Here is a 26,045-nt window from a genome sequence, read left to right on the forward strand (position 1 = left end):
TTTGGTAACCTTGGTTTTGGTTGTAAAAGGGTCTTTGATTTTGGTTTCTCATGGGAGGTGGGGTGTATGTTGGTTGAGGGTTTTGAACATTTTGGCTTTTGTATGAGATATTTGGATGGAATTTGGTGTTTTCATTGTAATAGTTGGAATAAGGGGTACCACTCTTGTATGCTTGGAAAGCATTCACTTGTTCATTTGTTCCCCTACATTCACTTTGGTCATGTCCCAAAGTTCCACAATTCTCACATATCCCACTTGGGATTGATGAAGATGCCGTCATGGCATTAACATGATCCTTTGGTGATTTTGAGGCTTCTTCAAGTCTATCCATAGCTTTTTCAAACTTCAAATTGATGGTATCAATGTGAGCACTAAGTTGAGCACCCAATTGAGTAATGGAGTCCACTTCATGCTTTCCTCCTCTAGTAGCCTTGCGAGGTCTACTATATTGTGAGTTATGGACCGCCATTTCCTCAATCTTGTTCCAAGTTTGATTGTCATCAACTTCGGTGAACATTCCATTTGATCCCATGTTGAGAATGTTCCTTGAATCTTCATAAAGACCGTTCCAAAATTATTGTACCAAGAACCACTCGCTAAGTCCATGGTGAGGACATGAGCGACAAATTTCCTTGAATCGCTCCCAAGCTTCATACAAAGATTCTTCATCCCTTTGCTTAAAGCCCGTAATTTGAGCTCTTAGCATGTTAGTCTTTTCCGGTGGATAGAACTTTTTGTAGAAAGCTAGAGCCGACTTCTTCCAAGAATCAATTCCGAGAGTAGCCTTATCAAGGCCTTTCAACCATTGTTTTGCGGTGCCAATAAGAGAAAAAAGAAATAAGACCCATCTAATTTGGTCTTGAGTTACACCGGTTTGAGAAATCGCATCACAATAGTCACAAAAGGTCTCCATATGAGAGTGAGGGTATTCACTAGGCATCCCCCCAAATTGGCTTCTTTCGACTAATTGGATAAATGCGGATTTGGCAATAAAATTTCCGGTTAGATGTTGTGGTGTGGGAAAACCATTGGGTAGGTTCTTCTCGGTGGGTACGGAATGTGATGAAAACTTAGGCATTGTGGGTTGATTTTGTGTTGGATTTTGTGTTGGGTTCTTGATGTGACCATAATTGGCGCATATTTAGCCCCCGAATTACCATTGTTTCCATGCTTTTTAGTGCCTATTTGGGTCATTTCTTATCTTTAGTTCTTTGTTTTGCATATTCTTTGAGATTTTGATCCCTTGGTAGGAAAGGAGTAAGAATCTTGCATTTTCATGGCAAAACGAGGCTAAATTGATTGTATTCAATGACCAAGCATCAAGAAGAGACAAGACTAGAAGGCCTTTGTACATATCATAGTAGAAGAACAATGTTGAGAAAGGATCCTTGCGTCCCCAAGGAAATCCCCAAGGAATTTATGAAGAAAAGGGAAGAAAAGAAGAAGAATTGAAGGCGACCAACAATCCGAACGGATTGCGGACAATCCGTCCGTCCGCCTCAACAATCCGAAGCGTCCCTCCTTGGAATCCGCTCGGATTCCCCCAAAGACAATCCGAGCGTCCCTCTCCTGAATCCGCTCGGATTGCACAGCCCAAATCCGGCCGTCCCGACTCTAATCCGCACGGATTTCGATGACAAAGACGGATTTCATTCTTCAAGCTACGAAAAGAGAAGCCCTTCTCTCGAAAAATACCGGGTCCTCCTTGCTCAACTTAAAAAGTGTAATTACTAGTTTAGCCCTTAGTTAACCCTAATGCATCCTCCCTAATTTTCACTATAAATACCCCATTAGGCTAATTAGAGGAGCATGTTCTTCTTATCAATATTTAGAGTAGTTAATATCAATCAAATCTCTCTTCAATATTGTAATCAAGTATTAATCAAGTTTTAATCCAAGTTTTAGTTCTTTAATCTCTCTCTTGTTCTTCCTTTATTTTGGGTAATTAGAAGATTATTGGGTTTATTGGGAGATTGACAACCTTCCATCAATCATCAAGTTCTTCTATTATTCTTTGCATTATTATTTTGGAATCATTAGTAGGTATAATCTCTTAATCCCTTTTTAATTATTGCTAATTACTTTCATTTATTCATCATGTTTCATATTGTTGGTATGATTGACAACCTTGCTAGCATGATCAACATGATAATGAGTGAGTAGTCTCTTAGCTAGGGTTTAATGGGTGATTAGGGGAAACCATCATGGGGATGATTCATGCTTAAATCAATATGCTTTCATATCTTATTTGCTTGCTTGTTTTGATCTTAATACATGCACATGTTATATTTGATGAAATGCTAAGCCTATGAATCCTTGTATTTACTATCATCTTCTATCCTTTCAACTTGACTTGTAAGACATAACCCAACTCGAGTCTTGTTAGACCATGCATGTGTTGAGTAGGAAAGATTAAGTCGACTTGTAGGTGTTGTACAATCTAATCGATTCGGCTCCGGGACCCAAACTTTCCTAGGATTGTAAGATATAACCCAACTCAATCCATCACAACAATAATTGCTTGCTTATAATTTGAGAACATGTTTGTATGATCATATCCCATGATTCCCCTATGAACCCATGACACCCTAGTGCCTTTAATCAATTGTTTACACCCCTTATTTTATTCACCTTGCTTGTTTATTTTCATTGTTATTTTAGTTTAGTAACCTTCTACATCAACCCAATTTGTGACACCCCTAGACACTACTAGTTACAATAGAATTCTCATTTCAATACCCGTCCCTTGGGATCCGACCTTTACTTGCCTCTTTACTAATTGTAGAGTTGTTTGTGAAGTATAAATTGTGTTTTGTATCGACCATTGACCAACGACCACATATACTTAATTGTGAACACGAAATGGCCTCGATCAAAAATGGCGCCGTTGTTAGGGGACGGTGTTTAATTGATTTAAGATTTCTTTTATTGTTATTAGTTGTGTCTTTTTCACCTTGGGGAAGTAGAACTCCTCAAGGTTTGTTCTAATTGTTTTCGAGTTGTTTGATATTTTGCATGTCTAGAAGGTTACAAGGTGATTTGTTACCTTTTGACCGTGAAATCGAAAGAACCTTGACGAATAATAGGAGACTTGTTAGGAGGAATTTGAGAGGTGTTGGTGAAGTTGTTCAACCCACTAGTGAGTTTGTCAATCCTTTCGCAATAGAAGGAGAAGAGAACCCATTACACAATATCCCACAAAATCCACCTACAATGCCTAAATTCTCGTCACACTCTATACCCACCGAGGAGAATCTACCAAATGGTACTCCTACACCGCAACATCTCACCGGTAATTTTATTGCCAAGTCCGCCTTCATCCAACTAGTTGAGAGGAGCCAATTCGGGGGAATGCCTAGTGAGGACCCTCATTCTCATATGGAAACCTTTTGCGATTATTGTGATTCTATCTCTCAAACGGGCGTGACTCAAGACCAAATAAGATGGGTCTTATTTCATTTTTCGTTAATCGGCACCGCAAAGCAATGGTTGAAGGGCCTTGATAAGGCCACCCTTGGAATAGATTCTTGGAAGAAGTTAGCTCTAGCTTTCTACAAAAAATTCTACCCACCGGAAAAGACTAACATGCTAAGAGCTCAAATTACGGGTTTTAAGCAAAGGGATGAAGAATCTTTGTATGAAGCTTGGGAGCGGTTCAAAGGTGTTTGTCACTCATGTCCTCACCATGGACTTAGCGAATGGTTTTTAGTGCAACAATTTTGGAATGGTTTATATGAAGATTCAAGGAACATTCTCAATATGGGATCAAATGGAATGTTCACCGAAGTTGATGACAATCAAACATGGAACAAGATTGAGGAAATGGCGGTCCATAATTCACAATATAGTAGACCTCGCAAGGCTACTAGAGGAGGAAAGCATGAAGTGGACTCCGTTACTCAATTGGGTGCTCAACTTAGTGCTCACATTGACACAATCAACTTGAAGTTTGAACAAGCTATGGCTAGACTTGAGGAAAACTCAAAATCATCAAAGCATCATGTCAATGCCATGACGGCATCCTCATCAATCCCAAGTGGGATATGTGAGAATTGTGGAACTTTGGGTCATGACCCAAGTGAGTGTAGGGGAACAACCGAACAAGTTAATGCTTTCCAAGCTTACAAAAGTGGTACCCCTTATTCAAATTTTTACAATGAAAACACCAAGTTCCATCCAAATCTCTCATACAAAAGCCAAAATGTTCAAAACCCTCAAACAACATACACTCCACCACCCATGAGAAACCAAAATCAAAGGCCCTTTTACAATCAAAACCAAGGTTACCAAAATCAAAATCCATACAATCACCAAAATGACCAAGGTTTTGATGTCCAAAAAGCGGTCCTCCAAATGCAAAAGAATCAACAAGAATTTTTCACCCAAATGCAAAAAGATAGCCAAGCAAAAGACACCACCATCAACAACATTCTAGCTCACACCAAGATGTTGGAAACACAATTGACTCAACTAGCATCTTCAAGCTCGCAAAGACAAAAGGGGCAATTACCACCTCAAAGTAATCCCCCTAGACATGAAACGGTTAGTGCCATTCACTTGAGAAGTGGTACAAGGTATGAGGCACCGAAGAAGCAAGTTGAGGATGAAGTTGTGCAAGCTAGTGAAAAGGAAGAAATTGTGCAAAGCCCCAAAGAAGGGGAATCATCAAAAGAAGAAAGTTCAAAGAAAAATGAAGACAAAGCCAAAGAGAAGGAGCCCATTGTGATTAGACTTCCTTTTCCAAGTCGTCAAGCCAAGCCCAAATTTGATGATCAACTTGGAAAGTTCATGGAGATTGTGAAGAATTTAGAAGTCTCAATTCCTTTCACGGAATTAATCAATCACGTTCCGGCTTATGCAAAGTATATGAAAGATATCCTCACAAAGAAGAAGTCGATCCGGAAACTTGAGACTATCGCCTTCACTAAGGTGAGTAGTGCAATACTTCAAGGGAGTTCACCTCCAAAGTTAAAGGATCCGGGAAGCTTCTCAATACCGTGTACCATTGGCGACACGACGATCAACAAAGCCTTATGTGATCTAGGGGCTAGTGTGAGTGTCATGCCGTACTCGGTAAGTAAAAGGTTGGGAATGGGAGAGCTTAAATGCACCAATATCACACTCCAAATGGCCGATAGATCGACGAAGACACCATTAGGGATATGGGAAGATGTCCCCGTGCGAATTGGGAAGTTTTTCATCCCGGTGGACTTTGTCATTGTTGATATGGAGGAAGATTCCAACATTCCTATCATCTTAGGAAGACCTTTCCTACACACCGCGGGTGCGGTGATTGATGTGAAACATGGAGAGCTCACTCTAGAAGTGGGAGATGAAAGCATAACTTTTAATCTTGACAAAACCATGAGAGCTCCTCGTTTGCATGAGCCATGTTTCATGATTGATCATTATAGCCGGAAAGATGAAAGGAAGAAATCGGAACTCCAATGGAAGAAGAAAGATGAAGATGCTCCATTCAAAGAGCAAGTGAATTGTGACAAGGAGAGCTTGCAAGGCTAATCAAAATCAACCAAGGAAGAAGAGGATGGCCTCATTGGCCAAGAGAAGAAATTGGGAGAGTTGTCTCCATCTAAGCAAGAGATTTTCAATGATCAACTCAATGAAGTTTGTGGTCTTTGGGACGACGAGTTTGAAGGGATTTTTAATCCCTACATTGGGCATGCCATCGATCATGATCAACAACAAGGGCCACGGTCTATTGAGGACCTCTACCACAATAATGAACAAGCTTTTGATTACTTCTTCAAGGTGTTGAGCAACATCAACAACACCTTGAACATGCCCCCTTGACATCTCATCAAGAATGAGAGTTTGGTGGAGTCCTCCCTATACCACCACTTGTAAATATTTCTAACTCCCTAACTTACATTTCAATTCTTGTATTGCATTTTTGTCATTTTTGGATTTTTATTTACTTTGATCAAAATAATTGTCATGTAAGAGAGAAGTGAGGGAGGGACTAATGACTTCAATTGATGTGTAGTGCCTTACCTTAGTGTGGGGATGGCAATTGCCTAGGCTATTCATGCCTTAGTAGTGCCCCACAATGAAGAACACAAGAAATGAAGAAGAATGGAAGAATGGTAAAAGGAAATGCATTGTGCACGAATGGAATGAATCCGGGTACAAAGGACCAGAATCCGAGCGGATTGTACAAAATCCGCCCGTCTTCAACAATCCGAGCGTCCTGCTGAGAAGACGCCCGTCCTGAGCTGAGCTGAAAATTAAGAATTCTTGACTGTTAAAGAATCCGAGCGGATTTATGGAAAGACGCCCGTCTCATAGAATCCGTCCGTCTTGTGAAAAAGACGCCCGTCTTTGCAGCTGAAGAAAACAAAGAAATTTCTCTCGAATCAAAATCCGTCCGTCCTACAAAAATCCGCCCGTCCCATCACGGAAGAATCCGAGCGGATTCCCCAATCCGCCCGTCTTTAGGCGAGCTTCGAAAATTTTGAAGTGCGAGAATCCGCACGGATTGGGCCTAATCCGCACGGATTGCCCCTGCGTTTTCGAAAATTTCGACTCCTTTAATTACCCTCCCACCTTCATTCCTTCATTCATTCATTCATAAACACTACCCACAACATCAAAACCCTCATCCTCTCCATCACAAAAACAAAAACCCTCAACAAAATCCACCAAAATCAAATCAAACCATCCTTCAAACAACAAATCAATCACTCCATCTTCAATAACAATCAAAACCAAGAACAAAATCTTCAACCTTTGAGTCGATTTTTGATTTCATAAAGGCAAAGCCTTTCACCTTCAAATCGATTTGGGCATTCTACAAATTGAAGATTTTTGATTCTTTTCTTGGTTAGTTCATCAAATGGCAAGGACAAAGGGAGCAACAAAGGCACCAAAGGCAAAGGCTCTCTCTCAAAGGCAAAAAGCTCTCCAAACAAAGAAAGCTTTGGCAATGGTGGTAGCAACACCAAACTTGGAAGTGCAACCACAACAACAACAAACTTTTATGGGAGCATCACCTTCTACTCCGGTAATCGATCAACTCTTGCATTATCCGGAGGTAACTTTTATTTCCGATACCCATAGAAATACATTTGCCAAGTTTGCTATGAAATCAATTCAATCCACCAAATTCATATGTAAAGATGCTTTGGAGAAATTGGGTGTTCTTGAACAAACAAAAGCCTTTTTCAATGCCATGGGTTTGAAGAAATTGTTTGAAACAAAGGAATCGACATACCCTTCCCTTGTCTTGGAATTCTTAAGTTCTTTAAAAGTTACCAAAGTTGAGAATAAGGAAAATCTTGAGTTTCGTCTAGCTAACATTAGTAGACGCATTACCTTTGAGGAATTAGGTGAAATTTTGGGTCTTAGCGATGAATCGAGATATCTTAAGCATTATGGAAAGTATGACCCCGAGCCTCTTTGGGAGGCAATCTCCGGGAAGAAATTTGATGATTTTCATGCTTGTCGTGCTCTTTTGGTCCATCATCCGGGCATAAGAGTATGGCACAAAGTTGTGGGAAATACCATAATTGCTAGGAAAGACACCAATCATTTCACAAGACTTGATTTTATCCTCCTTGAATCGGCTTTGAATGTCGGAAGAATTCACACCAAGCCTTTCAATTCTTTGAGGCTATTGGTTGATAGATGGCTTAACGTTGATAATGGGAAGAAGGGTACGACCATTATTGTTAATGGCGGCCTAGTCACGGTCCTAGCCAAGCACTTTGATCCTAATTTCAATAAGGATAGCAAGTACAAGGCAAAGGAAGGTGGCCATCTTATTGATATGCCTATCATGATTAACAAGTTCAAGTGGGTTGCTCAAAACCCCCTTGACACTAAATATGGATGGCTAACAAGTGAAGCTAGATCGTTCACCCTACCCTCGAAGATTTGTCGCCTAAGTGTCCACCGGACCAACTATCTACTTCCCCTATCCGAAGAAGCCGAGTACATCATTCAACAACAAAAGGGTGATCATGAAACCCCCTCCTCTTCCATTGTTATACCGCCTTACCCCTTTGTGTATGAAGAGTTCAAACCGCAAGGAGTTGAAATTGGGAAAGACTATGTCACTCTTCTTATGCAAGCCATGCACAAGCAAGCTTATGAAGACCGGAAGAATGCATATTTGGCTCAATATCCTCCCCTCTTACATTTAGCTAGGCAAGGACTCCTTGATCCATCTTGTCCTTTGCCTAGTTGGGCAGATAAAGAAGCCTTGTTTCCGGGTGCATCTAGGGACGTGGTGGAAGACAATGAGGTTGTTGGAAATGGTGAAGAATTTGATGATAATATTGAGAAAGAAGCAAGTGGAGATGGAGAAAGAGATGGTGAAGATGATGATGAACAAGATGATGGAGAAAGTAAAGAAGAAAGTGCCAAGGAAAGTGGCAATGTGACCGCTTCTCATGAGGGAAGTGATGATGATGATAGCATGATGGAAGACTAGCCTTGGAGATTCCTACTCTCCCATGGTTTGTCTATATCTCTTTGTATTTTATTTCATTTTGATCATTGTTGGTTTAGTCCTAGCAACATCAAAGGACTCACACCTCGGTTCCATTGAGGTGTTCTTTTTTTTCCCATTTTTGTAAAATCCAAAATGACAATCTAGTTTCATGCATAGCATAGTGTGTGCATGAACTATACCCATGCTTTGACATTAGCAATAGTGTCTTATTTGGTTTGGGGAAGTTAATGCATACACAACGGGAGGTAATCTAAATTATCCTCTCCGTCATAACAAAAACCATGCATCATGTAGTATAGCTTAGTGTAGAATTGCATTTAGTATAGAAATCATGCATCATCTTTGCATAATTTCCATCATTTTGGCCATTGAGGACAATGCCCATATTAGTGTGGGGATGGGAATTCTAACACTTAACTTTTATTCAAAAAACCATAAAAATTTGAAAAATTTAAAAATCCAAAAACAAGTTCATTTCCTTTGTATATATTGTCTTGTATATATTGTTTTTGTTTTATCCTTGTTCACTTTGATTGACTACGCCACATCCGAGACATGAGGATATTGAAGACCGCATGGTATGATCTTTCCAATCTCCTTTTTCCTCTTTATGTTAATGACTATGTGGCTTTATTTTGATTGATGCGGTACAACAATGTGAACTTAGGACTTGCATTTAGTTTATTTGTCATATTAGTTGGTAGAATCACTTGCATTAGGATGTTTATATGCTAGTTGCATCATGGCATGTAGTTTGCATGTTAGAAAAATTTTGCGAAACCGTCTACTTGGGAAGCTTGACAAGTATATATAGGCCCTAGTAGATGCTTTTTATTCTTAAGACTTTGCTTGTTAAAATGCTTGTAAAACACCCTAGGATGTGTCATGCTAGTATCCTTTGACCCATGGTTTAAGGCCGAGTCAAGAGTACCTTGTGGTGTGATAACTCCTTGGCTACCGTTTATTCCAAGGTGACCCTTGAAACCATGCATCCATCCATCCATCATCCATGTTCTACCATATTTTTGTCATCAAAGGGAATGGGCACAAAAAGAAATCAATTTGAGTTCAATGAAATGAAAAGTGAAAGAAAGTTTGCAAAAATTGCATCAAAAGAAAAGAGGAGCAAAAATAGACTCCTAAAGCTTCAAAAATAAGGCACCCTCGTTACTAATTGGGGTGACTTTGAAAATGTTCAAAAAGAAATGCAAAAAGTTGTCAAGTATTGAAATGCCAAAAATCAAAAAGAAATGGCAAAAAGAAAGTGTTCTCAAATGTCAAATGCCACAAGAAATTGGGGGGAAAACAAAAACAAAAGCAAACTCCCAAAAGTGAAACTCAAATATCTATTGATCCCTTATCCACCGTATCCACTTTTGTGCATGGTAGAGAGGGGACGACCCTTCTTCTTGTCTAGGCAAGAGGGGGAATTCCGCGATCCTCCAGTGTTTCTAACACCATAGGGAGTCTACTCTTGACAAAAGCATTTAACGATTGAGGACAAAGGTACCCTAGCTTGACACATTTTGGAGGTGATTTATTGGTATCCTTCTAGGCTTAGTAGTTTGAACAAATTGCATCTATGAAGGATTGTGTACCCTTGAATTGCTTCCCTTGTAGATAATTTCCGCCACTTAGATGAGGAAAGTGGCTATTCTTTTTGTAGAATGCATCCATTATGTGATTTTATGTGCTTTAATGTTTGGATGTGTCGCCATTTTGGCAAGACCCACCTTGCCTTGCAAGAAGGCATCCTACCTCATGGTTGTCTTGTTGTGAGTTGAAGGGGCGGAGTGAGACCCGCTAATTGTCTCATATCGGCTATTATTATTAGGATAGGTTAGTATTGGTCCTAGTCTTTGTCACCTCTTTACTCGGGACGAGCAAAGGTTCGGTTTGGGGATATTTGATGTGACCATAATTGGCGCATATTTAGCCCCCGAATTACCATTGTTTCCATGCTTTTTAGTGCCTATTTGGGTCATTTCTTATCTTTAGTTCTTTGTTTTGCATATTCTTTGAGATTTTGATCCCTTGGTAGGAAAGGAGTAAGAATCTTGCATTTTCATGGCAAAACGAGGCTAAATTGATTGTATTCAATGACCAAGCATCAAGAAGAGACAAGACTAGAAGGCCTTTGTACATATCATAGTAGAAGAACAATGTTGAGAAAGGATCCTTGCGTCCCCAAGGAAATCCCCAAGGAATTTATGAAGAAAAGGGAAGAAAAGAAGAAGAATTGAAGCTGACCAACAATCCGAACGGATTGCATAGAATCCGTCCGTCCAGCCTCAACAATCCGAGCGTCCCTCCTTGGAATCCGCTCGGATTCCCCCAGCACAATCCGAGCGTCCCTCTCCTGAATCCGCTCGGATTGCACAGCCCAAATCCGGCCGTCCCGACTCTAATCCGCACGGATTTCAGTACAGCACGGATTTCATTCTTCAAGCTACGAAAAGAGAAGCCCTTCTCTCAGAAAATACCGGGTCCTCCTTGCTCAACTTAAAAAGTGTAATTACTAGTTTAGCCCTTAGTTAACCCTAATGCATCCTCCCTAATTTTCACTATAAATACCCCATTAGGCTAATTAGAGGAGCATGTTCTTCTTATCAATATTTAGAGTAGTTAATATCAATCAAATCTCTCTTCAATATTGTAATCAAGTATTAATCAAGTTTTAATCCAAGTTTTAGTTCTTTAATCTCTCTCTTGTTCTTCCTTTATTTTGGGTAATTAGAAGATTATTGGGTTTATTGGGAGATTGACAACCTTCCATCAATCATCAAGTTCTTCTATTATTCTTTGCATTATTATTTTGGAATCATTAGTAGGTATAATCTCTTAATCCCTTTTTAATTATTGCTAATTACTTTCATTTATTCATCATGTTTCATATTGTTGGTATGATTGACAACCTTGCTAGCATGATCAACATGATAATGAGTGAGTAGTCTCTTAGCTAGGGTTTAATGGGTGATTAGGGGAAACCATCATGGGGATGATTCATGCTTAAATCAATATGCTTTCATATCTTATTTGCTTGCTTGTTTTGATCTTAATACATGGACATGTTATATTTGATGAAATGCTAAGCCTATGAATCCTTGCATTTACTATCATCTTCTATCCTTTCAACTTGACTTGTAAGACATAACCCAACTCGAGTCTTGTTAGACCATGCATGTGTTGAGTAGGAAAGATTAAGTCGACTTGTAGGTGTTGTACAATCTAATCGATTCGGCTCCGGGACCCAAACTTTCCTAGGATTGTAAGATATAACCCAACTCAATCCATCACAACAATAATTGCTTGCTTATAATTTGAGAACATGTTTGTATGATCATATCCCATGATTCCCCTATGAACCCATGACACCCTAGTGCCTTTAATCAATTGTTTACACCCCTTATTTTATTCACCTTGCTTGTTTATTTTCATTGTTATTTTAGTTTAGTAACCTTCTACATCAACCCAATTTGTGACACCCCTAGACACTACTAGTTACAATAGAATTCTCATTTCAATACCCGTCCCTTGGGATCCGACCTTTACTTGCCTCTTTACTAATTGTAGAGTTGTTTGTGAAGTATAAATTGTGTTTTGTATCGACCATTGACCAACGACCACATATACTTAATTGTGAACACGAAATGGCCTCGGTCAGTTCTCCTCACCTTCTCTTGCAAAAGGGTTGATGAACTCAATAGTATTTGGTTGAATATCTACAACCTCACCAATACCTCTCAAAGTTCTCCTAGCAAGTCTTCTATTGGTTGTCAAAGTTCTTTCAATTTCGTGATCAAAAGGTAACAAGTTACCTTTGACCTTCTAGACATGCAAAATATCAAACAACTTGAAAATAATTAGAACAAACCTTGAGGAGTTTTACTTCCCCAAGGCAAAGAAAGACACAACTAATAACAATATAAGGAAATCTAAATCAAGTTAACACCGTCCCCGGCGACGGCGCCATTTTTGGTTGGTAGTTTATTTTTTAACTATCTTTTTCGGTTACTTGTCGTTAGGAGCACCTAGACCAAAACACAATTTATAACTTCACAAACAACTCTACAATTAGTAAATAGGAAAGTAAAGGCCGGATCCCAAGGGACGGGAATTGAGATGAGATTTCTATTGCAACTAGTGGTGTCTTAGGGGTGTCACAATTGGGGTTTGATGTAGAAGGTCACTAAACTAAATAGCAATGAAAGTAAACAAGCAAGATGAATTAAAAGGGATGTAAACAATTGATAAAAGGCACTAGGGTGTCATGGGGTCATAGGGGATTCATGGGAATTGATCATACAAACATGTTCTCAAATTATAAGCAATCAATTATTGTTGTGATGGATTGAGTTGGTTTATATCTTACAATCCTAGGAAAGTTTGGGTCCCGGAGCCGAATCGATTAGATTGTACAACACCTACAAGTCGACTTAATCTTCCCTACTCAACAACATGCATGGTCTAATGAGACTCGAGTTGGTTTATGTCTTACAAGTCTCATTGAAAAGATAGGTGATGGGTAAAAAATTGCAAGGATTCATAGGCTCACATTTCATCAAACATAACATGTGCATGAGTTGAGATCATAACAAGCAAGCAAATAAACCATGAAAGCATATTAATCTAAGCATGAATCATTCCCCATGTTGGTTTCCCCTAATTACCCATTAACCCTAGCTAAGGAAACTACTCACTCATTATCATGTTGAACATGCTAGCAAGGTTGTCAATCATACCAACAAAGTAAAACATGATGAATAAATGAAAGTAATTAACAATAATTAAAAAGGGATTAAGAGAATTATACCTACTAATGATTCCAATAATAAATCAAAGAATAAAAGAAGTACTTGATGCTTGATTGAGAGGTTGTCAATCTCCCAATAATAACCCAAATAATCTTCAATTATCCAAAATAAAGGATGAACAAGAGAGAGATTAAGGAAATAAAACTTGTATTAAAACTTGATTAATTGTTGATTACAAGATTAAAGAGAGATTTGATTGATATTAACTACACTAAAGATTGCTAAGAAGAACATGCTCTTCTAATTAGACTAATGGGGTATTTATAGTGGGGATTAGGTGGATGAATTAGGGTTAACTAAGGGCTTAAATGACGATTAAGTCCCTACTTAAGGAAACGCCGGTCTCTAGAAAAAGATGTGCATCTTTCTTGAAACTTGAAGAAACGAAATTGGTCTGCCTTGGAATCCGGCCGTCTTTAGCACGGGACGGGCGGATTCTGTGGTCTCTGCCCGGGCATCTTGGGGTGAAGACGGGCGTCTTCTAGAGCTGCTACCCGGGCGTCTTGGTGTGAAGACGCACGGATTGTGGTGGTGGAGACGGGCGTGTTTTGGGGAAGACGCACGGATTGCTGGGCAGTCTGCTTTCTTCTTCTTTTTCTTCCTTTTTCTTCATAAAATCCTTGGGTATTTCCTCGGGGATGCAAGGATCTTTTCTCGTCATTGCCCATCTACTATAGTATGTACAAAGGCCTTCTAATCTTGTCTCTCCTTGATGCTTGGTCATTGAATTCAATCAATTTAGTCTCGTTTTGCCATGAAAATGCAAGGTTTGCACTCCTTTCCTACCAAGGGATCAAAACCTCAAAGAATATGCAAAACAAAGAACTAAAGACAATAAATGACCCAAATATGCACTAAAAATCATGGGAACAAGGCTAATTCGGGGACTAAATATGCTCTAATTATGGTCACATCAGAGGGTCACCTGTCCTATAGGACGGTGAAGAGCTTGGTAATCTTGAATTCATTGACCATCTTCTTTCCTTCCATTCATTTTATTTACTCATATCTTATCCAACTTTCATTCAAAACTAAAGATAGCTTTTGTTTCAAATCACAATAGGAGGCCGGGAACATCAGTTCGTTCTCGGGTTATACGACGGCGATGGAGTGCTACGAGAGGCTGTCAGCGGAGGAGCGCGGCTTGATCGAGGGAAGAGCGTTTGGTGCCTTGGTGCAGGCTTGGAGGGACATCGCGAAGAGGAAGCTGCGGGCTAACCTTAGCCTGGTCCGCGCTTTCTTAGACCGATTCTGGGACACTACTTCCACTTTTCACATGCCTTTTGGTGAGGTGGGAGTCACGGTTGAGGACTACGGCATGATCTCTGGTTTGCCGTGTGGGACTGAGGTAGTGGAGTGCCCGGAGACTGCCATGAGGGTGGATTCGGCCGAGGCTAGGAGGTTGATCGACTAGAACTTGTCACCGAAGGCTGTTACAGTGCCTGGTTTGGTGCCCAGTTCCTATGTCCGAGACTACTTTGTGGGGAAGACCCCGGCGCTGGTGGTGATTGACGGGAGAGAGACGGCTCCTCCTCCCTGTACAGCTGAGCAGAGGGCCCGTTTGTGGCTTTGGTGGTTTCTGTCTTCGATCTACCTCGGAGACAAGGGAGAGAGGCTGTCGACGAAGCTTCTTCCCTTCCTTTCGACCCGAGCTCCCTAGGGCGTTGGGGCTGGGTCACTGCTGGTTTTTTGCGGTCCTCATCCGCTTCATATGGGCCATGGTTCATCCGGAGTTGATGGAGAAGGGGACTTCTCCTGGTGCTGTCGGCCCTGGATTGCTGCTGGAGGTATGAACCTTCATTTAGATTTAAATCAATTCTTTTCCTTGTCAAATTACGAAAGATCGTTATTGACTATCTTGCTTTTACAGGCGTGGGTGTACTCCTACTTTCCGAGCCTCTGGCCCAAGAGGACGGAGCCGCTAGAGAAGGCATATCCCGTCGTGAGGGATTGGGTGATGTGTCGGACGAGGAGCAAGCGTTCCTCTCACGGTGTCTATCGGCGGGACGTGAACGCTCTTCAGCTGGAGAGCGTGAGCATCTCACTTATATTTGTTTTGCTTCTTCATTACTTTTTAACCGATCATAAGAATGATTCCTTGTTTGTCTTGTCCCAATGGGTGCCCAGACCATGGGCGGAGTACGCTGGAGCGCCTCCTTTTGTGGCTGAGGTCCTTCGACCTAGGAGCTCGAGCCGGTTGCTGTTGAGGACGTCGATGGGTCCTGTGTGGTGCTTGGGCGAGCGCTTGGCTCGTCAGTGCTCTCGGTGTGTTGACGGTTCCCATCGATCCTCCTAGGACGATGTTCAGGGAGCCTTCTGAGGCTGAGAGGGAGGCTGACTTGGCTGGCGTTGGTGGCGACGCCCTCCTTCTTCCCGGTGAGGATTACTCGGCGTTCCTCTACGGGAGGTTAGCGTACTGGCCGGTTGTGGTGAGCATCTTACTCTTCTTTATTTTTGATTTTGAGAATTCGATGAAAGATCATCGATTAATGAGAAACATTTGACTTTGCAGGAGGTCGAGGCGGCGGGCATCGAGCCCCCAAAGTACCCCGAGACCCTTGAGTAAACTGACGCGACCGGGAGGACGACGATCTCCGAGCTGCGTGACTTTGACGTGGCTGTGACGGATGCTGGCTTGGACGATTGGCAGCATCTGATTCGGAGGGTGAGCCTCTAATTTGCATGATTTTTGTGTAAGAACACATTTGATTGAACTTATTCAATTATTGAGAACTCCTTTTTTAAAATGCAGGTTGCGCCGTCTCGGTTTGTGGCGTTATGGAGGGTGGCCAACCGGCTGCGAGCTACTGCCGTCGAGGCACTTGTCGGCGATCGAGGTCGTCAGGTATGAACCTTTCGTCTATTTCATTTTTGAACTTTGATTTTCCAACTTTTCTTGTAATTGCTTGAAATGATTGACATGAGCCAATTTTGTTGTTTGTAGGGGGATCGTGAGCTGGAGCGAGAGTTGGCCCAGTCTCGGGAGGAGACAGCTCGCTTGTTGAGGGATCTCGAGGTTCGCGACGCCGAGGTTGCTGCTTTCGCGGCAAGAGTTGCGGAGCTAGAGGGCGACCGGCAGTATTTTTGCTTTGTTGTTGTTTGTTTTGCACATTTGTACATACTAGGACCTTCATTTTGGACATTTGGACTTTGCTTGGGGCTCGAGCCCCCAGTTTGTTGTACATTTCCCTTTTTTGGCTGTATATATGATGGCTTGAGTGCCTTTGCTGCTGGGTTGCGTTGCTTGTATCTGCAGGTTAGCTTTGAACAGGTTTGGTAGATGACGGTTTACGCCGTCATGCTGCCGAAATTTACATAGAAACTACACAGATCATACATTTGTATATACATATGGCCTAAATTAGCGCAAAACGAATGACTCAAAAGTGCAAAAAAAATGCAAGAGAAAGTGCCAAAAATGCAAAAAAAATTGCCGAAAATGACCGGACGGTAGGAAGGGTTACCCCTAAAAAATGAAAAAAATAGAAACCTATAAGTTAGAAATGAAATGATTAAAAAAAGAAATAAAAGAAATATATATAAGTTTTGAAATGAATTACATTAAAATGAAAATTATTTCTTAAAATGAAAATATAAAAGTGTGTTAAAATGACGAAAATGCTGATATTGCCTCGAAATGCGTGCCCGCGGATTTAGGAAACACGGAATATGGCAATTTTCACGTATTTACCAAAATAATAACCCGTAGGAATAGGAAATTATTCGCCAAGGAATTTAGGAAAGATCCAACGCGGAAAATCACAGAAACCTTGCTGAGGAAGAGGCGTAGCAGGTGCTGCGCCTGTTCCCAGGCGTGTCTGTTCTGGCAGATTTTAGGAAACAGAGTTTAGTATAAATAGAGACGTTGATAGAGGTTTTATTCACACAAATCTTCTGTCTCTTCCTCGTCTTATGACATAAAATTCTCAATATAAGCACTCATCATGAATACTTTGGAGATTCGCCTAAAAGAGTGGACCAATGAGTTTTCCAACATGAAGAAACACGACATGGGCGCCTATAATCTTGGATCTTTGTTGAGTTTGAAGCTTATCAAGGTTGTCAAACCATTCTTAGATGCATGTCTTGATTACTGGGATCCGAATTATCATGTTTTTGCGTTCCCCGGAGGCGACATTTGCCCGTTTCCTGAAGAAATTGTTGCGACCGGTGGGTGGGACCCAGAACACTTGCCTGCCATTCCTTCTACTTCACAAGGGTATAAGAGCAAATTTAGAGACTTGCTTAGATTGATTAGGATTGAGGTGGCCCGTTTAGTGACCTCGAAAGCAGTGCGAATGTTGGACTTCATTGACCGATTCATTAACAGGGCCGACCCCACCGTTTCTTATGTGCTAGGCGAAGGGCATTCGGATTTTGTTTGTTGCATGTATATGTCCTTCAAGGGCATGTTGATGAAGACTTGAGAGGTGATCCCCGTCTCCTGGGCCTAGTTGAGCAAATGGAGCTGCGCAGGAGCCCAGCTTGTTTATGCTTAGGAGATATCCTATTGGGCTTGGATAATAGGAAAGCCAATCGCGACCTACCGTACCTGGGAAGTCCCGTTATTTTGCAGGTAAAAGAACATTTGTTTTTATTTCTTTTTTTTTTCGTTTTTTTTTAATACCTGCTTTTGGTAGGTTTGGCTTATGGAGCGTCTTCGATTGATCGAGCCCCCAGTTCATGTTCCTTCTTATCATGCTTGTTCGATTGCGATGAGGACCAGGCTTTACATGGTGGACTTCACTCGAGTTTCCAATTATTGGGAGAAAAAATTGAAGAGTGATGATGGCCCCTTGATTAGGTGGATTGTACCATGGTGGCACCTCAAATCTGTCACTGGAGTGTCTTCCTTGGATCCTACTCGATCTGTGCGCATTCCTGGCTTGGAATTCATGGTATGCATCTTCCCGGAAAGGCTGATGAGACAGGTTGGACTAAAGCAGACAATCCCGAAGCTTGACACTGTCCCGCAGACTGCCGTGGCACTTACTACTGAGAGTCGAAGGGAGTGGGCCATTAAATGGGCTCAAAGAAATGTATGGTTCTTGAACTCTTCTGTTAGTGCCTTATGGGTGTCGGACTCCTATCTGCGATGGAGGAAAGCTACTACTCCGGAAGAGCGCGAGAGATTGAGGAAGCACGAGCCTGTTGACTACAAGGTGCACGAGGTGAAAAAAGATAAAGAGAAGCATCTGACTGAGGGAGAGGAAGAAGCCGGGTTTCGAGTTGTTCATCCTTCGAAGAAACCGAAGACCTCTCCTATCGTGGACAAAGTGATTGACAAGAATGGGAAGGCTAGGCCTCGAGAAAGACCGTTGATGATTAGGTCCGAAGTGGCGCAAGAGCGTCCGGCTCGAGGTCGTGACAAGAAGTATGACAAAAATGACAAGGGCAAAGGGAAAATGGAGGAATAGCCTTTATTATTATTTATTATTATTATTATTATTGCAATAAAAAGGTGGGGTTTTTAGAATCCTAGCCTATTTTTATTTTTATTATGTAACGTATTATTATTAGAAAATGAATAAAATAAAAAAGGTTAATTGGTTATGAAACCGTTGTGATTTTCTATTTATTATTCTTGTTGAATTCCAAATGCAATGCAAATGTCCTTCTATTTACATTTTGAAATAATGGGTTTGTTGGAATATGTGTCCTCCGACAATAATGCGATCACAACTGTTGATCATGATGATCACATGTTTAAGTCTCATTATAAAGAATACAATTGGGAAGTATTTTTACTGTCAACTGGTCCACACATATCGGTAATGATTGGCTGACTAGAGTTTGACATTACTGTCGTGAGACGGTGGTGACCAGTTGATCCCCTTAGGTCATACCTAAAGGGTAACACTCTTAATTGATCATTTAATTGATCGTATGAAGATACGGGTCAATTAAAATACTTAAAATTGACGGACGATTTTGGAAGTAATATTTACGTGTCTCATTGTAATTTGATTAAATAAGATACGGTCTAAGTAATCGAATTGTTTCATTACTTAGATGAAATTATTGTTTAAAGAAACAATTGAAATTGAATGAATTATTATAAATACAAGTTATTGTGATTTATAATTGGTAAAAATATTTTGGTACAAGTAATTATGAATTACTAAGTCGATTTTTGTATATGACGTATTTTTATTAATACGTTGATTTTTAATATGTTAAAAATACATAACAATTTCATGTGACATGTGACATGTGACATATGACAAAATTGACATTTTGACAAAGATAAAATGGATTCCATTTTATCCATATGTGCCGAAATTAAGGGGAGTATTAGGATGATATTGTGTTGATTATATTAGTGGAAAACATAATCATTTCCTTAATAAACTAGCCATGCAACCTAGTTGTCATTGTGAAGACAAAGTAGTGCATGCATTGGTCCCTCCTCTTCCCCTTACCCGGTTTTTCATAAGAGCAAAGCCAAGGGTTTTGCCTTATAATTTATCATTTGCACTACATCATAGTTTAGTACATTAGAAAATTTATTCATCCATCAAAAATAAGATTTTTAGAAAGATAAAAACCTTCCTCTTCCTTCTCTCTTAAACCGGTTTTAGGAGACAAAAAATCAAATATTTTTGGGTCAATTTGTACACCAAATTAATATTATTCTAGTAATCATAATATTAATTTGATTAAGAGTTTGTCTTGGGTATTTTACTTTGGGAGGGATCCTACACTTGGATCCTAGTTCATCCATTAAGGAGAGCACAAGAACAAGAGAGAAGGAGAACTCTCTTGTGCCCATATAAACCGAAATACCAATGTAAGATGAAGATTTCTTCTTTAAATTGTTTATTGTTTGCATGCATAAGATCACCATTTAATTTTATGACTAAATTAAAATCCTACATAATATGAATATGTTGAGTATAGAGATCTAGATTTCTAACAAGCGGTATCAAGAGCCTTGGTTGTTTGCATGCAAATCGGTTATAGTTTTTCCGGGTTATACGATTAACATATAAAACTTGTAAATTTGTGTTATTATGATATATCACGAAAATAATTTATGCATGTTAAAGTTTCTGGTCCTAAAATGTTTTTAGGATATTTTGGTTATTTTATGGATTTTTATTGTTCATATTATACAATAATGACATTAAAATATGATTTTATGATTAAAATGTCATTTTCGGACTAAAATTAGCTAAACTTCGAATTTTCTAGTGATTTTTGGATATGTTATCACATATATTATTTTGAGATGACCTGTAAATTTTCATAATTTTTGGACTTCTTATGCTCGAAATATGGATTTTTCATGTTTAAAATCGGATTTAGATGAAAAATAGGTTAATATAAGATAAATTTCGAATCTGGTCATAGAAATTTAGTATGTTGTCACATGCAATTTTACAAGATGTGTGTAAAATAATGGGCTATATTGAAGTCTTTATGCATGATTTATGGATTTTTGATGAAAAATAGCATAAATAGTGACTTAATTAGTAAATAATTGCTAAAACATACTCCATTCTTTTTCTGCACAACAACTACATTAGCCAGCCACTCAGGGTACATTACTTCCCTGATCATCCCCATATCCAGGAGTTTTTATACTTCTTCATTTATTATGGTATTTCTTTCAACTGCAAATTTGCGCCTTTTCTGTTGCACAGGCTTAAAAGATGGGTCAACATTGAGCTTATGAGTAATAATATCAGCGCTAATTCCAGTCATATCAAAATGTGACCAAGCAAACCAAGATGATTTATTTTTAAGGAAATTTACCGATTCGGACCGACATTATCCGTGCGTCGATCCTATTAAAACATACCTGTCCAGGGTACTCGGGTCTAGAATTACCCGATCTGTTTCCATTCTGGGGAGGTGCTACATACGTGCTCTGACAGTCTCAGTAATTGCTATGCCAGGGACTTACCTGCCTTGGAAGGCTTCAAGGCTGTGTGTAGCACTCCTGGGCTGTCTCTTGTGATCCCCTTTGATTGTGGCTATGCCCCGATCTTGGGTATCTTGATGCACTGGTGATAGGTTGATGGTACGGCCTTGACGTTGTGAATCCGAGGTCCGCCCAGGATGGCGTTGTAGGATGACAAGCAGTCAAGGACCCCAAACTTTTCGTAGGATGAGACTCCTTCCACATAGGTTGGGAGGTGGATCTCTCCTAGAGTGCTCCTGGTTTCTCCACTGATCACTATTAGAACGCTGGATTTTTTGGTGATTTGATCCTCGTTTATCTTCATGGCTTTCGACGTCAAGCATGATCGGGTTTCTTGAGCCGCCTTCATCTACCAGGATTCTTCTTCTGTGGCTGTTCCAATCTGCATAGAAATGACCAGGCCATCGTGATGAACATCAGGGATGCCCACTAGGTCGCAATCATTGAAAGTGATTGTTGGAACTGGATCCAGCTTGTAGGGTGACACGGTCCTTGGTGTCCTGGCTATCTTTTTTGCCGCTGAGCTTGTCAGGCCACAAATTTATGAACCGCCTGATATGAATTTTAATTCATAGAGTGGTGGTGGTGGAGGGAGGCTGCGATCCTGCTTGTGCTCCTGATTATCTTTATCCTGGTTTGCATTCCTGCCTTTCGACTTGATCAGGTCTTTTAAGTATCCTGATTTCAGCAGGTAGGCCACTTCCTTCCTCAGAGTGAAACAATCATCCGTGGTGTGTCCAATATCCATGTGAAATTCGCACCATTTTGAATTGTCTCTTCTGGGATTTGGATTTTCTACCTTCCTGGGCCATCTAACAGCTGTTCCCATGTTGTCAAGCCTCTGGATCAATCCTGCAGTATCAACACAAAAGTTATGTTCGGAGATAGGTGGATAAACCTTAACCTTACCTTGATATTCATGAGTCAGGTTGACTTCTGATTGATCTGGCCTGGAATATGGAGTAGGTCTGTAATTGTTCCCTCTGTTGCTTTTTCTATTGCTTTTTTCATGATCCCTTGGTCCACTGGGTGATCCAAGCTTGTAACTTTTATCTTCTTCCAGCCTGATGAAGGCAAGGGTCTTGGCCTGAACATCTTCGAAGGTGTGGTAGGGATACTTAGTGAGTTCACTGTATAAGTCACTATGTGGTAGTAACCCCTGTCTAAATGCCTCCACTGCTGTTCCAACGTCACACCTGGGTATAGATACTTTTTCTTTGTTGAACCTTGCAAGGAATGTCCTGAGTGTTTCATCAGGCTTCTGTGTAACTCGGTAAAGGTCACTGGATCATTTCTCCAACTCCCTGCTACTTGCGAACTGCTGGTTGAAACTGTTAATCAGGTTGGCAAAGGAATGGATGCTGCCAGTAGGCAGGTTGATGTACCATTGCAGGGCAGGGCCAGTCAAGGTCGTCCTAAATCCCTTACACATGCAAACTTGTCTGAATTCGCTGGGAATGGATGCAGCCAACATTTTCTGCTTGTAAAGAGCCACGTGATTTTGTGGATCCGTGGTTCCATCATAGACCCTCATGGACGTAATTGTGAACTTCTTTGGTAGGTCTACTTTGGCTATTTCGTCTATGAAGGGTGAATCAGCATAGTTGTCAGGGGCAGCTTCTTCCATACTGGCAGGTACTCCTGGTATCTTGTCAAATTTTTCATTGAGTTTCTTGATCTCCTGAACTACTGCCATCATGATAGCTGCTGCAGATTCATCAGGTTTATCATCATTTTTCGGCTCTTCATCACCATCTACATTAGTGATTTTAGGAGTATTTGGGCTCCCAAAACTGGAAAAATCAATGTTTTTGATGATTGATGAAAATGGGATTCCTGGTTGGAATCTAGAGCCTGACCCTTGGGTTTTTTCCAGTTTTTGTTTCAGGGCTGACTCAGATTCTTTCAATTGCAGGATCTCTGCTTCAGTTTGGGCCACTTTTTCTTTCAGACTTTCCAACTCATCGATTTTTTGGAGAGCTGCATTCAATTGATCTTCAACGGCGGGTTGGGCCATTTTTGTAGGTTTTTAAGTTTTTGTAAGATGAGAAAAAAGGGTTTAAAGAGCTAGATGCCCCACGGTGGGCGCCAATTGTTTTGGATGGATTTTGTGCAAGGCGAAATCAGGTCAGGGTGATATTGTGCAGGGTTAACTAGCTCTAATTAGATTCCTGGTCAGGTTGACAGGGTATGATTTAAGCTGTAAATAAGATAATAGAAATAACAAGACAAACAATTTTGTACGTGGAAAACCCTTAAATGGGAAAAAACCACGGGCACCAAGCCAGGAGAGGATTTCACTATATGATTTGAGAGAATATTCCAATGATAACAATAATGCTTGTATTTCTAAGTAATATGTGTTCTTCTTCTTGTGTACGAATTATGTCCTCCTTCAGATCTCTCAAGTGCTCTTTATATAGCTTCCCATCTTGAACGGCTGCATGATCAAGCATTGAAGGCTGAATATTCTCCATAATTGATGGTAATAATTGCCAAATATATCCCTCTTAATTACCGTAATTACTGCATAATCTTTACAATTAATGCTGCGTATTTATTTCCATTAATATACGCGGATATGGTCAAATATTGTCCTGATATTTGGACCGTTGTCCTCTCCATGGCCTGGCGCCTAACTTCATGTGCCCTGAGAGACTGGCACCCTGAGAGCCTGGCAGTCAGGTTTAGATGAAATGCTGATCAGGGTGGTCTGCGGATTTCCAGGCCTAACAATAACCAATTAACCTTTTTTATTTCATTCACTTCTAAATAATAATACGCTACATAATAAAAATAAAAATAGGCTAGGATTCTAAAAACCCCACCTCCTTATTACAATAATAATAATAATAAATAATAATAAAGACTTGGGCTATTCCTCCATTTTCCCTTTGCCCTTGTCATTCTCGTCATATTTCTTGTCACGACCTCGAGCCGGACGCTCTTGCGCCACCTCAGACCTAATCACCAACGGTCTTTCTCGAGGCCTAGCCTTCCCATTCTTGTCAATCACTTTGTCCACGATAGGAGAAGTCTTTGGTTTCTTCGAAGGATGAACAACTCGAAACCCGGCTTCTTCTTCTCCCTCAGTCAGATGCTTCTCTTTCTCCTTTTCCACCTCGCGCACCTTGTAGTAAACAGGCTCGCGCTTCCTCAATCTCTCGCGCTCCTCCGGAGTAGTAGCCTTCCTCCATCGCAGATAGGAATCCGACACCCATAAGGCACTAACAGAAGAGTTCAAGAACCATACATTCCTTTGAGCCCATTTAATGGCCCACTCCCTTCGGCTCTCAGTAGTAAGCGCCACGGCAGTCTGCGGGACAGTGTCAAGCTTCGGGATTGTCTGCTTCAGTCCAACCTGTCTCATCAGCCTTTCCGGGAAGATGCATACCATGAATTCCAAGCCAGGAATGCGCACAGATCGGGTAGGATCCAAGGAAGATACTCCAGTGACAGACTTGAGATGCCACCATGGTACAATCCACCTAATCAAGGGGCCATCATCACTCTTCAATTTATTCTCCCAATAATTGCAGACTCGAGTGAAGTCCACCGTGTAAAGTCTGGTCCTCATTGCAATCGAGCGAGCATGATAAGAAGGAACATGAACTGGGGGCTCGATCAATCGGAGACGCTCCATAAGCCAGACCTACCAAAAGCAGGTATTAGAAAAAAAAAAACAAAAAAACAAGACGAAAGAAAAAAAAAATAAAAAAAGACGAAAGAAAAAAAGAAGAAAAGTGTTCTTTTACCTGCAAAATGACGGGACTTCCCAAGTACGGTAGGTCGCGATTGGCTTTCCTATTATCCAAGCCCAATAAGATCTCTCCTAAGCATAAACAGTAGGGCTCTGCTCCGCGCTCCATTTGCTCAACTAGGCCCAGGAGACGGGGATCACCTCTCAAGTCTTCATCAACATGCCCTTGAAGGACATATACATGCAACAAGCAAAATCCGAATGCCCTTCGCCTAGCAACATAAGAAATGGTGGGGTCGGCCTTGTTAATGAATCGGTCAATGAAGTCCAACATTCGCACTCCTTTTGAGGTCACTAAATGGTCCACCTCAATTCTTGTCAACCCAAGCAAGTCTCTAAATTTGTTCTTATACCCTTGCGAAGTAGAAGGAATAGCAGGCAGGTGTTCTGGGTCCCACCCACCGATCGCAGGAATTTCTTCAGGAAACGGGCAAATGTCGCCTCCAGGGAACGCAAAGACATGATAATTCGGGTCCCAATAATCAAGACAAGCATCTAAGAATGGTTTGACAACCTTGATAAGCTTCAAACTCAACAAAGATCCAAGATTATAAGCACCCATATCGTGCTTCTCCATGTTGGAAAACTCATTGGTCCACTCTTTTAGACGAATCTCTAAAACATTCATGATGAATGATGATTTTATGTAATAAGGCGAATAAGAGACGGAAGAATTGTGTGAATAAAACTTCTATCGACGTCTCTATTTATACTAAAATATGTTTCCTAAAATCCACCAGAACGGATACACCTGGGGTGCTGCGCCTCTTCAAAGGGACGCAGCTCCTGATGCGCCTCTTCCTCAGCAACGTTTCTGTGATTTTTCCGCGTTGGATCTTTCCTAAATTCCTCGGCGAATAATTTCCTATTCCTACGGGTTATGGTTTTGGTAAACACATCAAAATTACCATATTTCGTGTTTCCTAATTCCGTGGGCACGCATTTCGAGGCAATATCAGCATTTTGGTCATTTTAGCACACTTGTATATTTTCATTTTAGGAAATAATCTTTCATTTTAATGTAATTTATTTCAAAACTTATATGTATTTCTTTTATTTATTCCTTTTATT

At 40.6% G+C, this 26,045-nt stretch overlaps 2 non-coding genes across 2 annotated transcripts; one reads left to right on the forward strand and one right to left on the reverse strand.

The window, feature by feature from the left end:
- The first annotated feature begins 599 nt into the window (after positions 1-599).
- LOC141603002 (small nucleolar RNA R71) lies at positions 600-706 on the forward strand. Its single transcript, XR_012524902.1, has one exon. It is a non-coding gene; the product is annotated as a small nucleolar RNA R71 (small nucleolar RNA).
- Positions 707-3,585: 2,879 nt separating this feature from the next.
- On the reverse strand, positions 3,586-3,692 carry LOC141604426 (small nucleolar RNA R71). Its single transcript, XR_012526126.1, has one exon. It is a non-coding gene; the product is annotated as a small nucleolar RNA R71 (small nucleolar RNA).
- Between the last annotated feature and the right edge of the window lie 22,353 nt (positions 3,693-26,045).

This window comes from Silene latifolia, chromosome 9, assembly GCF_048544455.1.
Source record: "Silene latifolia isolate original U9 population chromosome 9, ASM4854445v1, whole genome shotgun sequence".
In the NCBI taxonomy this organism is placed as follows: Eukaryota; Viridiplantae; Streptophyta; class Magnoliopsida; order Caryophyllales; family Caryophyllaceae; genus Silene; species Silene latifolia.